At 46.0% G+C, this 12198-nt stretch overlaps 1 protein-coding gene across 2 annotated transcripts in view; it reads right to left on the bottom strand.

Moving 5' to 3' along the window:
* The window catches only part of LOC144696666 (bcl-2 homologous antagonist/killer-like), a 45314-nt gene extending 33413 nt beyond the window's left edge, over nucleotides 1-11901 (bottom strand). For both annotated transcript variants that reach the window (XM_078568231.1, XM_078568233.1), the window contains exons 1-2: nucleotides 11869-11901; nucleotides 11742-11771 (exon numbers count right to left, since the gene is read on the bottom strand). The gene's annotated coding sequence lies outside the window, so the exon portion shown is untranslated. The remainder of the gene's footprint in view (nucleotides 1-11741; nucleotides 11772-11868) is intronic.
* Nucleotides 11902-12198: the final 297 nt, after the last annotated feature.

Below are 12198 nucleotides of genomic sequence, written 5' to 3'. Positions count from 1 at the left end.
TCGGCCCCCATCTGCTCGTTACACTGGTTCAAAGAATGTAACAGATCCAATGCTGCTGTGCAAATGAGAGCAGGGAGCTCTCCCAGTGTCTTGACCAACATTATCCCATCAGTCAATTCCACCAAATTGATATACACAAATTCACCCACATAGCAATTGTGACTGTAATTCAAAGGCAATGTATTGAATGAGAAGCAATTTGAAACATCCTCAGGATGCAAGAAAGCAAATGCAATAAACAAAAGCACTTTAGTTTGAGTGATATCCTTGTTTTACCTGGATTTTCATGTACAAGGAGCCCAATATCAATAGCAACTACTAAATATAAACTACACTGAAACCCATTCAATAGTCTGGTTTAAAAGTGAAATATAACATTATGTTGGCTCTAGCTAACAATACAACAGTAATCATCAGCACTTTAGTTTGAATGGTATCCAGGTATACCAAACAGTAAGGTGCCAGCCTGGTGAAGTTACAGCAGAGGGTTAAATGCATGCTAAACAATGGATGCAGCAGGCAAGCTCAGAAATCTCACAAACCAATAAATCAAATCAGATCAGATCAAAGCTCTGCAGTGCTGCCAAGTCCAGTCATGAATTAAACAACAATTAGGAGGAGGAGACTCCATGAACATCCCCATCCTCAATGACGGAAGAACCCAGCACAAGTGTGAAAAACAATGCTGAAGCATTTACAACCATAGCCAGATGTGCCATGGGGATAATCCATCTTGGCCTTCCCCTTGGCCGACTACCACAGATGCCGGCCTTCAGTCTCATTGTCCAGAGAGCCAGTTACTGAAGGATGATACTGTACCCACTCTTTATTCAGCTTTATATTTATTAACAGAGTGAAACATTACAAACATATACCTCCTAACTCAACCATACACAGTTTCAGTGTCTCTTTATGTGTGCCCAAGTAAAACCCCAATTAATCTGCTCCACCCACATTTAATTAAACAGAATTGATATACAATTAACATTTAGCCAATTCAATTCAATCCACACTATCAATGGGGGAGGCGGTGGTGTAGTGGTATTATCACTGGACTAATAACCCAGAGACCCAGGGTAATGCACTGGGGACCTGGGTTTGAATCCACCACGGCAGATGGAATTTGAATTCAATAAAAATCTGGATATGAAAGTCTAAGCTGGTTCACCAATGCCCCTTTAGGGAACAAAATTTGCTGTCCTTACCTGGTATGTAACTCCAGACCTCCAGCTGGCCTCTGAAATAGTCTTGCACACCACTCAGTTGAATCAAACTGCTAAATATGGAATGGAACTGGACAGGCCACCCAGCATTGACCTAGACACTGGAAACAACAGCCTCAGCCTTGTCGACTCTGCAAGGTCCTCGTTACTATCATTGGGAGAGAGCTGTCTCATAGACTAGTCAAGCAGTAGCCTGACATAGTCATACTCAAAATTATACCTTGCAGATAATGTCCCAGACATCACCATCCCTGGGTATGTCCTGTCCCACTGGCACAGGATAGACCCAGCAGAGGAGGCATCACAATGTAGACAGTCGGGAGGGAGTTGTCCTGGGAGTCCTCAACATCAACTCCAGACCCATGGAGTCTCACAGCATCAGGTCAAACCTGGACAAGGAAACCTCCTGCTGATAACCACATACTGCCCGCCCACCCCCACTCCACATCCCTCAGCTGATGAATCAGTACTCCAACATGTTGAACATCACTTGGAGGAAACACAGAGGGTGGCAAGGGTGTAGAATGGACTCTGGCTGGGGAACTTCAATGTCCATTACCAACAGCGGCCCGGCAGCACCAGTATAGATCGAGCTGGTCAAGGTCATAGCTACTAGACTGGGTCTGTGGCAGGTGTTGAGGGAACCAACAAGTGGGAAAACATACTTGACCTCATCTTCACCAATCAACCTGCAGCAGATGCATCTGTCCATGACAGTATCAGTAGGTATGACAACCATGCAGCCCTTGTGGAGACAAAGTTTCATCTTCACACTGAGGATAATATGTGGCACTGGCACCATGCTAAATGGGATAGATTTTGAACAGATCAACAACTCAAGACTGGGAAAACATGAGGCTCTGTGGGCCATCAGCAGCGGCAGAATTGTACTCAACCACAATCTGTGACCCTATAGCCTGGCATATCCTCCACTCTACCATTACCATCAAGCCAGGGGGTCAACCTGATTCAATGAAGAGTGCAGGAGGGCATGCCAGGAGCAGCACCAGGCATACCTAAAAATGAGGTGTCAACCTAGTGAAGCTATAAACACAGGACCGCTAGCGCGCCAAACAGCATAAGCAGCAAGTGATAGACAGAGTTAAGCAATCCCACAACCAATGGATCAGATCTAAGCTCTGCAATCTTGCCACATCTAGTTGTGAATGGTAGTGGACAATTAAGGAACTCGCTGGAGGAGGAGGCTCCACAAATATCCCTATCCTCAGTGATGGGGGAGCAGTACATCAGTGCAAAAGCTAAGGTTGAAACAGTTGCAATAATCTTCAGCCAGCAGTGCTAAGCGGATGATCCATCTCAGCCTCCTCTGGAGGTCCCCAGCATCACAGATGCTAGTCTTCAGCCCATTCAATTCACGCCGCGTGATATCAAGAAACAGCTGAAGGCACTGGAAACTGCGAAGGCTATGGGCCCCAACAATATTATAGATTCATAGATGTTTACAGCACAGAAGGAGGCCATCAGCCCATTGTGTCCGCCCTGGTCAACACAGATCTGGCTACACTAATCCTATTTTCCAGCACTTGGCCCATGGCCCTAGAGGCCATGGCAATGCAAGTGAATATCTAAATACATCTTAAATGTTACAAGAGTTTCTGACACAACCATCCTTTCAGGCAGTGAGTTCCAGACTCCCACCACCCTCTGGGTGAAAACATTTCTCAACTCCCCTCTTAGCCTTCTACCTCTCACCTTAAATCTATGCCTCCTGGTTATTAACCTCTCTACTAATGGAAAAAGTGCCTTCCTATCCATCCTATCTTTGCCCCTCAATCTTATACAGCTCTATCAGGTCCCCTCTCAACTTTCACTGCTCCAAGGAAAACAACCCCAGCGTTTCCAATCTTTCCTCAAAGCTCAGGCCCTCCAGCCAGCAGCAATAGTACTGAAGCCTTTTGCTCCAGAACTTGCTGCACCCCAAGCCAAGCTGTTTCAGTACAGCTACTACACTGGCATCTACCTGGCTATGTGGAAAATTGCCCAGGTACACCCTGTACACAAAATGGAGGACAAATCCAACCTAGCCAATTACCACCCTATCAGTCTACTCTCAATCATCAGGAAAGTGATGGAATGGGTCATCAATAGCGCTATCAAGTGACACTTGCTTAGCAATAATCTGCTCACTGACGCTCAGTTTGGGTTCCACCAGAGCCACTCAGCTCCTGACCTCATTACAGCCTTGGTTCAAACATGGATAAAAGGGCTGAACTCCAGAGGTGAGGGTAATGTCACTGCCCTTGACATCAAGGCAGCATTTGACTGAGTGCAGCATCAAGGAGCTCTAGCAAAACTGGAGTCAATGGGAATCAGGGGAAAAATTCTCCACTGGTTGGAATCATACTGAGCACAAAGGAAGGTGGTTGTGGTTGTTGGAGGTCAATCATCTCAGCCCCAGGACATCACTGCAGGAGTTCCTCAGGGTAGTGCCCAGCCCCAACCATCTTCAGCTGCTTCATCAATGACCTTCCTTCCATCAGAAGGTCAGAAGTGGGGATATTTGCTGATAATTGCACAATGTTCAGCAACATTCGCGACTCCTCAGATACTGAAGCAGTCCGTGTCCAAATGCAGCAAGATCTGGACAATATCCAGGCTTGGACTGACAAATGGCAAGAAACATTTGTACCACACAAATGCCAGGCAATGACCATCTCCAATAAGAGAGAATATAACCATCACCCCTGGACATTCAATGGCATTACCATCACTGAATCCCCCCACTATCAATATCCTGGGGGTTACCATTGACCAGAAACTGAACTCAGCTAGCCATATAAATATGTAGCTACAAGAGCAGGTCAGAGGCTTGGAATCCTGCGGCAAGTAACTCACCTTCTGGCTTCCCAAAGCCTGTCCACCATTTACAAGGGGCAAGTCAGGAGTGTGATGGAATGCTCTCCACTTGCCTGGATGAGTGCAGTTCCAGTAAAACTCAAGATGCTTGACACAAACCAGGACAAAGCAGCCTGCTTGATTGGCACCCCATCCACAAACATTCATTCCCTCCTCCACTGGCACACAGTGGCAGCAGTGTATACCATCTACAAGATGCACTGCAGAAACTCCACAAGGTTCCTTAGACAGCCCCTTCTAACCCACGGCGGCTGCTATTTAGAAGGACAAGGACGGCAGATAGATGGGAACCCCACTATCTGGAAATTCCCCTCCAAGTCACTCGGCATCCTGGCTTGGAAATATATCGCTGATCCTTCAATGTCACTGGGTCAAAATCCTAGAACTCCCTCCCTAACAGCACTGTGGGTGTACTTACACCACATGGACTGCAACTGTTCAAGGAGGCAGCTCACCACCATCTTCTCAAGGTCAATTAGGGATGGTCATAAATACTGGCCTAGCCAGCGATGCCCATAACCCATGAATGAATTTTTTTTTTAAATCAAGGAACGATACACTGGATACAGCAAAGGCTATGGGCCCTTATAATATCCCAGTTGTAATGCTGCAGACTTGCGCTGCAGTACTAGTCACGCCTTTAGTCATGCTGTTTCAATATAGCTACAACACTGCATCTACCCAACAAAGTGGAAAATTGTTCCCAAAAAGCTGGACAAATCCCATCTTACCAATTGCTGCCCCCTCCATCTACTTTCAATCAAGGTGATGGGAGGTGTCATTGACAGTGCTATCAAAGTATGCTTACGCGCTAATGATCTGCTCATAGAAGCTCCGTTTGGGTTCCACCACAACCACACCTTATTGTAGTCTTGGTCCAAACAGAGACAAAGAGTTGAATTCTGCAGCATTGACACATTGGTGGAGTGGGCAGACAGGAGGCAGATGAGGTTCAATACGGAGACGTGTGAGGTGATACTCTTTGGTACAAAGAACATGGAGAGACAGTACAAAATGAAGGATACTATACTAAAGGGTGTGCAGGAGCTGAGACATGGGTGTACGTGTACATAGCTCATTAAAAGGTGGCAGGACAGGTGGAGAGCTGTTTCTAAAGTATTCTAGGCTTCATTAATAGGGGCATAGAGTACAAGAGCAGGGAGGTTATGATGAACTTATATAAGACACTGATTAGACCTCAGCTGGAGTATAGTGTACAGTTCTGGACGCCACACGATAGGAAGGAAGTGAACACACTGGAGAGAGTGCAGAGGAGTTTTACAAGAATGTTTCCAGGGATGAGACACTTCAGTTACGAGGAAAGATTGGAGAAGTTGGGACTGTTTTCCTTGGAGAGGAGGCGGCCAAGAGGGGAGCTGATAGAAGTTTTCAAAATCGTGAAGGATCTGGACAGAATAGATAGGGAGAAACTGTTCCCGCTCATAAACGGATCAAGAACCAGAGGGCACAGTTTTAATGTGTTTTGCAAAAGAAGCAAATGCGAGGTGAGAAAAACTTTTTCACACAACGAGTAGTTAGGGTTTGGAATTGCCTGGAAGTGTGGTGGAGGCAGGTTCAATTGAGGTGTTCAAGAGAACATTGTTTCTATTTAAATAATCATCCAATGTGCAGGGTTGCGGGGAAAAGGCAGGAGATTGGCACTAAGTTAAAATGCTCAGAGAGCCGGTGCAGACACAATGAGCCGAATGACCTCCTTCTACAAGTAACAATTCTGTGATTCTGTGATTCTCAGAGTGAGATGACAGCAACAGTGTTTGATATAGAGGCAGCATTTGACCAAATGTGACATGCATGTGCCCTAGCAAAAAGTGAAACCGATAGGAATTTGGGGAAAAGCTCTCCACTGTATGGAGTAATAGCTACCACAAAGGAAGATGGGTTGTGGTTGGTGATGTGGAGACGAATATCTCAGGCCCAAGACATTGCAGCAGGAGTCTCTCAGAACAGTGTCCTAGGCTCAGCATTTTCAGCTGTTTCATCAATAACCATCCCTCCAACATAAGATCAGAAATGGGGCTGGTCGCAGATGACTGCGCAATGTTCAATTCCATTTGCAACTCCTCAGATAGTGTCGCATGCAGCAAAACCTCAACAATATTCAGGCTTGGGCTAATAGCTAACAAGTAACATTCACACCACACAAGTGCCAGAAAATTACCATTTCCGACAAAGGAGAGACTATCCACCTCCTCTGACATTCAACAGTGTTATTTATCATGGTCAAATTCCCTAGCATCAATGCCCTGGAATCACCACTGATCAGAAACTTAACTGGACCAACCATGTAAAGCAAGTCAAAGACTGGAAATTTTGTAGTGAGCGACTTACTTCCTAACCCCCCAAAGTCTTTCCACTTTCTGTAAGGCAGAAGTCAGGAGTGTGACGGAATACTCTCCACTTGTCTGGATGAGTGCAACTCCAACAACACTAAAGAATATTGGCACCATCCAGGACAAAGCATCCTTCTTGGTCGGCATCCTATCCACCACCATAAACGATCACTCCCTTCACCACCAACGTATACTGGCTGCAGTGTGTACCATCTTCTCTAGATGCAGTGTAGCAACTCACAGAGGTTCCTTCAGCAGCATCACCCAAACCGGTGATCTTATCACCTAGGAGGACAAGGGCAGTAGGCGCATGGGAATGGATAGATGAGCTGTAGGTGCATTGGAATGCACCTACAAGCTGCAAGCTCCTCTCTCAGTTATGCACCATTCTGGCTTGGAAATATATTACCGTTCCTTCGTCACTGCTGGGTCAAAATTCTGAAACACCCTAACTAACAGTGCTTTATGATAACCTTCACCTTCACCACACTAACTACAGTGGTTGAAGGCGGCAGCTTACCACCCTTCTCAAGGGCACTACAGAAGGGCAATAAATGCTGGCCTCACCAGCAATGCCACATCCCATGAATGAATTTTAAAAAGTGCCACTCATTGTCAGGCTGGAGGTCTATAACCATATGTATTAATCATATCTGGATCTCATGTGGCACCAGGGAGAAACTCAGGTACCTCTTCCCAAGAAAGATTCACACTCAAAGCATATCCACCTGGCTGGCTGCCCAATGACATTAGCAGAGATTATGTTGGGATCAGGTTTCCAGATTATTCTATCAAGTGGACGGACTATGTAGCGGTCGGGAAAGGAAAAACAAATTAACCAAGGCAGAAATGAAAAGGAAAATAAAATCCTTATTGTAATTTCAGAGGATAATTAAACAAAAACTAACCACCTAAACTGAGACATCATGGGTGAAAAATTCAGTTCCTTAGCACCCACCTTTTGGGTGCTACAAGTGCCCTCAGAGACCCAGAATGGCATCTGCAGCACCTTTGCACGTGGGTGAATCATGCTGGGTACCACATGGTAAGAAAGTTAGCACACAAGCAGTGAACGTCTGCCAGAAGAATGTGGAACAGGTGGATCATGATGTTTGACACCAGTAGTTGTAATTTTGAAACTCAACACTCCAGCTCCACTCTTAACCCTTGCACAGCTGAACACATGTTCAGCAGCTGGAAGAATGCCACTCCCACCACCACTCCACTGCTGCTACTTAAAGGAATTATCAGCTACTTAACTGCTGGTTGATTTCTTCTGGCTGTTGCTATAGTTCTACAAGTGTTTAGTGCATTCAGTGTTATTTCAAGTTGCAGGCTCATTTGTGCTAGCTGAGCTATATTTGCTCCTAGTCAAGAAAAGCTTGATTTAAAATTCTCATCCTTGGTTTCAAATCCCCCCAAGGCCCATCTCTCTAATCATCTTCACCCTCCAAAATAATTGCACTCATCTAATTCTGGTCTCTTGAGCATCTCCAGTTTTAATTACTCCACCATTGGTGGATATGCCTTCAGCTGCCAAACCCCTAAACTCTGGAATTAACCTCTCTGCTCCTTAAAACTCACTCCTATGACCAATTACCCTAATATTTTCTTATTTGGCTCAGTATGTCTAATTTTCCTTTATATCACCTTTGTGAAATTACTTGGCACATTTTATATTTATAAAGCAGCTTTAATGTAATAAGTTGTTATTAATGTTGTTGCAAGATTACAGGGCATGGTGTGGCAGTTGCTGAAGAGCTGGTCAGTTGACTTCAAGACGTCTGCACAAACCAGTTGCTCCTAGGAATGGGTGCATCAACAAGCATTCCCCTTGGAATACAACATGACTTGGAGAATCAACAGAGCAGTACAAAGTGTGGAAGAGGAAGAGGAGGTGGAGGGAGAAAGAGGGAAGGGCCCTCAGCAGGAGGCCAAATCTGCTTACAGTGTTCACAGAGCACTTTTCCTACCCAAATTTCAGTGAAGAACAATGTGTAAGACATCTGCACTTCAGTCCTCACGGAAATCTGCTGCCTGCTGCAGCCATAACTGCAATCTCAAAAGAGGGCAAGGAGCGCAATGTCAGTGGCTGTGCTGTGAAGGTGACCATGGCAATGAACTTATGTGAATGGCTCCTTCCAGGTTGGAGCTGGAAAAATTTGCAGCATCTTGCAGTTTTCCAACCACTGTTATGTAAGGGACAGAGACACTGAGGCTCTCTATTCAATAAGATCTAGCTACATTTTTTCTCTCTTGCCAGAGACAAGCAGGTGGAATGAACACAGGGCTTTGCGAGGATTACAGGCTTTATCCTGGTGCAAGGTACCAGTGACTGAATGTGCACCGCTTTGCAGACGTCACATCAACACTGCCTGATACTGGAACCGAAAGGGATTCCACCCACTCAAAATCCAGCTGATGTGACCATCCACAACAAACCATGCAGGTTGATGCCTGGTGTCCTGACAGCAGTCATGATGCCTTCAATCTGCTGCGCAAGCTGCATGTGCACCACCATAGTGAATCAAAGAGTGGCTGTTGAGCAAAACACTCTCCACTGACCACATTGCTCATGACCCTAGTGCTCTATTCGCCTGCTGAAGAAATGTTTCCGCTAGCTGGACTGCTCCAAAAGCCTTGTAATACTCAACAGAGTGAGCGTCAAGACTCGTGGTAGTTTGTTGCATGCTGCATAACCCTGCAATCGTGAGACAACAGTCCTTGCTACCAACTATTCAGCCAGCAGCTGAAGTGGAGGAGACGGGGGAGAAGGCAATCTTAACAGACCCTTGTAGTTAATGAGGAGTTCATTCAAGTGCGATACACACCTTACCTCCCCCCTGCCACTGATCATCACAGTGTCTGCTTGACTACAATGCAAAAACAAAAGCCACTACAAAATAAACATTCAGAACCAATTTTTAAAAATGAAATCATGTCACATTGCATACAAAAGTTAAACAAGCATCCTCGTGTATTCCCTTGGTGCCCTTGCCTGTCCTAGTGCTCCTCTGCAATGCCAACCCAGGGTCTGCAACATAGTTGGTGGAAGGCTGATGATTTTCAATGGAGGAGACCATAGATGGTCTTGGAGAAGGACCTCAAGCCACTCTGAGCTTAGAAGGCCAAGGTACAGAATGCATAATTTTGACAGGGTGGCAATAATCTGGGCTGGCTGGCTTGCAGGCAACAGCATCGACACAGGCAGAGTGGCAGAGGTGGGAGAACAAATGCTGCCTTCCTGAGAGAGAATGGCATTCTCCATGGATCCACTGCCACTCCCCCATGTGACACCTCAGAAATCCTAGTAATCTGTTGGGAAAACATTGTTGAACTACTGTAATATTCTGTAAACTCTGCACACTGTAATCCACAGCTGTGATGGCATCAGTCTGAGCTTCCATCACAGAAGTCTAAGTTTACTTTGCAGCACTATGATATTGGGCATATTGCTTGTGCTATGGTAGCTGAGACATCAGCCATCAGACACTGCATCATGGTTGGATTGACAAGTATGCAAACGGATTTGGCCACAACTTCAATGCTGCAAAGAATGGACTCCAAGCCCTGTACCAAGATAATGGTGACCTCCTCCAAGTCCCATGACATTCACTGCAGGCTTTCTGGCAGACTTCCCAATTTAACAAGCATTTTGTTGTGCATACCCATCAGTATTCTTGTAGGCTACCCCATCAAAGTGCTCATCTGAATGTGTGATATTGTTCTCTGAGAGGGGGAATAAGGTATGAGGATACTACCATCCTTGATGGTTTCTGTACCCCCACCAGCCTATTCCGCTGGCCTCAGCAATGGGTGTTCTAATAATGGCCAGCACCATCTCCTCCATGATAGTTAGGACATCAGGCACACCTGTTCCCCTCTGGTGTGTTGTTGTTGGCTCTGGTTGTGTGTTATTTGTTCTGCAAGACAGAGGGAGGTGTGTCAGTGAGTGTTGTGCAATCTTTTTGGCTGTCGTGGCTGTTGTGGTTGTAGAGCTGGCAGTTTGGGTATGAGGCTTGCGTAGTACTAAGGGTCCAAGGGTGCAGCAAAGCATATGAATAGTTGGCATGAGCGATTTTTGATAGTGTGGTGAATTGGGCAGCTCAGTGTAGTTGGTAGGATCTGGCATTTGAAGATGCATTCACTGACCATGATAATTTGTGTGAGATCATTGAACTTTGTTCAGCACTGCATTCAGGTCCTCAAGGCTTGCCACCTGGCATTGACCTCCAGGGTTATTTACTCCAATTTTGTTTTAAGTGTGTGTCTGGAGGACCTCTTAGCTTTCTGCCCCTGTGGATACTGGACATCTGTTCTCTTTTCTGCTTCCTCCACCAAAGCCTCCAGTGCAATGTCTGAAGAACTTGGGAGTACGCCATCTCCCATGTTGTGCATTCTTCACTGTTTCCCAGGCAAGATTCACTTCCTGCATAACTGCCAGTACTTGATTCAGCCACAATGCACCTCCCCTTTAAGAGGTGTAGACTGGCTTTAACTGGTGCGAACATGTTATGATTTTGGGCCTCCTGCTGATGGGTGCAACCAATGAACAGGGCAGTTAGCACTGGCTGCGGGCAGCACCAAGTTGGCGTGCTGCCTGCAATACATTAAACAGGTGCAGATTAATCATGCGAGGCATCCCAGCATCCATTTTTGGGGGCTATCAAATATAGTCCCCATATTTTTTTTACCTGAGGTGTGCATGAATTTTCGCCCCATAACGTTTTGACCTGAGCCTATCTGACTTTTGTACTGCTGTCGGTTTAATACTGAGCAAAATCAGTGCAATGGGGAAAATTTCAAAGTTAGGCATTTTCCTTTTGTTTCGGGGGTGCAGCTGCAGAGATGATGATGATTGTAAACTTTAAATAGTGATAAATTACTGTAATGTTTATAAAAGAACATTCAGCTATCTGCAGCATATTCAAATGAGGAGAGTGGTTCCCCCAAGCGCCTCTTCAGCCCATCCCCCAGCACCCCACCGCGGGCCATTACCTCCAATTAACTATTTAGGTGCTGGCTATTTTTTTGGACGATCTACTTTCTCCAAGGGCGGGAGAGCGGGAGAGTTCAGACCACGGGTCAGCTGATGTCCAGCCGCTCTCCACCAACCAGCCGCCCCCACCCCCCCCCACCCCAAAAAAAATTGCCAGCTCACCGCCTGAAACCATGCCCCCAAACTTTATCGGTCAGCTCTCTTTGTTCGCAATGCGGAAAACAACATCAAAGCAGCGCGCCACACCTTCCCAAACCAGCAGTCCACACTGCCAAAAATATTAGCTCTTACCTTTTCAAAGTCGGGATAGCGACAGCCGCCCTGTGGCAACAATTAAAAAGAACAGCAAATTACATTCTAGCTAGTTATTATCGAACGATTTATTTTGATTTTCCTGTAGAAAGCTGGCAGTACTCACAGCAGCGTCACTCTCAACCAGCCGCTCTGGCTTCTCACCTACAGGCTGCACCTGGACCTGCTGTACCTGAACAAACACTGATGTCACCTCCCATCCTCTCCACACACCATGTCAGGCAACTCACTGCTCTTCTCTTCCAGGCAGGTCTCACCCAAACATTCTCATATCTCTAGTGAACTCGTTGACCATGGTTATTAACTCTGCCGTGCTTTATGGGGGATAGGGAGGGAAAGCGGAGTTGATCACCCCACAATCGTATTGAATAGTGGAGCGAGCTCAAGGGGCAATATGGCCTAAACCTGCTTCAAATTCTTATATTCTTCCTGAAAT

The sequence above is a fragment of the Cetorhinus maximus genome, chromosome 22 (genome assembly GCF_964194155.1).
Source record: "Cetorhinus maximus chromosome 22, sCetMax3.hap1.1, whole genome shotgun sequence".
In the NCBI taxonomy this organism is placed as follows: Eukaryota; Metazoa; Chordata; class Chondrichthyes; order Lamniformes; family Cetorhinidae; genus Cetorhinus; species Cetorhinus maximus.
This window is presented reverse-complemented; position numbering and strand designations above follow the sequence as displayed.